Source organism: Gossypium arboreum, chromosome 10 (genome assembly GCF_025698485.1).
Source record: "Gossypium arboreum isolate Shixiya-1 chromosome 10, ASM2569848v2, whole genome shotgun sequence".
NCBI classification, from domain to species: domain Eukaryota; kingdom Viridiplantae; phylum Streptophyta; class Magnoliopsida; order Malvales; family Malvaceae; genus Gossypium; species Gossypium arboreum.
Genome location: NC_069079.1, coordinates 13,436,546 through 13,439,258, shown reverse-complemented (window position 1 = coordinate 13,439,258; position 2,713 = coordinate 13,436,546). Strand labels below are relative to the sequence as shown.

The following is a 2,713-nucleotide window of genomic DNA, read 5'->3' as shown; positions in this document are numbered from 1 at the left end:
AACCCATGGTGAGGGCACCTTCTTAGTAAGTCCTTGTATCTCTCCTATGCATCATAAAGTTTTTCTAAATCCATCTGCACAAAAGAAGAGATATCATTACGTAATTTAGCCGTTTTAGGCAGCGGAAAATATTTTAGTAAAAATTTCTCGGTCATTTGTTCCCAAGTAGTGATAGACCCTCGTGGTAACGAGTTCAACCACTGTTTAGCTTTGTTTCTCAGTGAAAACAGAAATAACCAAAGATGAATGGCATCATCAGAATCGCCATTGATTTTGAATGTATCGCAAAATTCCAGGAAATTTGCTAAGTGAACGTTGGGATCTTCATCCTGCAAACCATCAAACTGAACAAACTGCTGTATCATCTGAATAGTGTTAGGTTTTAATTCAAAAGTATTTGTAGCTACAGCAGGTCTGACTATGCTAGATTCAGTTCCTGTTAAAGAAGGTTTAGCATAATCATACATAGTACGTGGAGCAGGATTTTGATTAGCAGCAATTGCAGGAGGTAACTATTGCCTTGGTTTTCAGCCATCTCATCGGTTGGGGTTTGAGTATCGTCTTCTCGTTCGTTCTCCGTGTATTGTAAGCTACGCCTTATTTCTCTTTGATTTTTATGAATTGTACAATTGATTTTTTCGTCAAAAAGTAATGGTCCCGACGAGTTTCTTTTAGTCATAAACTATAAAAACCTGCCAAGAGAGAGAAAAAGAAAATTAATAAATAATAAAATAAAATAAAATTTTAAGAAAAATAAATGGCTAAAGTAATAATCTATCTTTGTACATTGAGGGCAATGTACTTCTTAAGTGTGGGGGGTTGAACATGAAACCTAACTTTTTGCATTATTCTCAAATCCTTGAATTTGGTCTTGTGCTTAAGTGATTTTCTCATAATATTGATAGAATGAATTCTGATTGATCAATAATTATTGTTGATATGTCGTGAATTAGACCAAGGGAATTATGCATGATTATTTGATTATAGGACTTTAAAGAATCGAACATGATAAGTTGATATTTTGAGAAATAAAATTTTTAGACTATTTTTCCTAAATTGAGGTATTATCTTGAAATCCTAAGTATACAGAAATGACATCAAAAATCCAAATTTTTGGTGAGATTTTTGAGCCTTTTAAGCATATAGCTTTCCTTCTTGCTCACTTCTTTTGTGGTTTGAGTGTGTCAACATTGAACTGTTATTCTAGAACTTGCTTCGATTATGCATGTCGAGATCACACGTATGATTTGATATACTGAGATGATCCTCGGCAGCGGCGCCAAAAACTTGATCGCGTGATTCGTAACAAGTAATAAATATTTATAGTGAAGATCAAACCTAGACTAACTATTATCACGATGAAAAGGCAATCGCACCTATCGAACAATAGTATAGTAACGGCAAGACCGGGATATCGTACCCAAGGGAACCAAAAGTACTAGTAATAACTATCTTTTTATTATCTACCCTAAGAATAAAAAGGTTTGTTTTAATTAACTAATTATTTAAACTAAGAATGCACAGAGAAAAGAATTGGGGAATTTCTTTTGGGAAAACCAATTGACTTGAGACAATACCTAAGGAAAAATCCACCTAGACTTTACTTGTTATTCTGGCTCCGAATCGGACTATTTATTCATTCAACTTGTTCCGTAGAGATCCCTAAGTTATGTTATTATCCCTATTCAAGACTAATAATGTGTAATCCCTAGATAGAATAACCGAGAATTTTCTTTAATTAACACTCTAAGGTTGCATTAACTCGATCTATGGATCCCCTTATTAGGTTTCACCCTAATCTGGCAAAATCTTGTCACCCTATTTCTAGGCGCGCAATCAACTCTGCTTAATTATGACAAATGTACTCTTAGACAGGGTCTATTCCTCCTCTGAATAAGAGCGTGTCTTGAATCAGTATCCTGGGATATCAAAACAAGAATTAAGAACACATAATTAAGAACAAGTTAAATATTTATCACACAATTCAGAAAACAATAACAAGATTCGTCTTAGGTTTCATTCCCCTTAGGTATTTAGGGGATTTAGTTCATAACTAAATAAGAAAACATCTGAGAAGAATAAAGAATACAAAACATAAAGAAAACCCAAAACTCCTAAAGGGGAATTGAGGAGAGATCTTCAGTCTTGATGATGAATCCGGCTTTTGAGATGGATCAATCGGCTTCCTTAGGGTAATTCCTTACCCCTCTTCTCCATCCCCCCTTTTTTTCTCTTCTAGTCCGTATTTATAGGCTTTGGAATGCGTAGAAACCCTCCAAAGTGGCCTTTTCCGAATTGGACTTAACTTGGGCTCAGTAGGGACACGCTCGGATAAAGGTAGGGATTTTAAGAGATGAGACATTTTGGTTTCAAAATCTTAACCTTCAACTGTCTTGGATTTCTCGAAATACAACCTTTTTCTTTAAGTGAACCTTTGGAACACCCCTAAACATATTTTGAACTCAAGCTCCTACGTTTTTCCTTTTTTTTGGAGATTGAGCAAACTTTTCTTCACTCTTCCTTTATCTTTTTTTTTTACCATGAACACATACATCTTTTTGAAAATTTCCTCAAATGTTGATTACCAAGACAACTTTAGTTAAGATGGGTGCACAAAATTAGGATAACTTAAAAAGATGGTAATGTGGCTTATATTGTAGATTCATTGCAATAAACAGGCCTTTAAGCTCAAAATTACAGTTTCAAGGGTCTA

General features: G+C 34.6%; 1 non-coding gene across 1 annotated transcript; it reads left to right on the top strand.

The window, feature by feature from the left end:
* On the top strand, nt 1-107 carry LOC128283113 (small nucleolar RNA R71). Its single transcript, XR_008273454.1, has one exon. It is a non-coding gene; the product is annotated as a small nucleolar RNA R71 (small nucleolar RNA).
* Nucleotides 108-2,713: the final 2,606 nt, after the last annotated feature.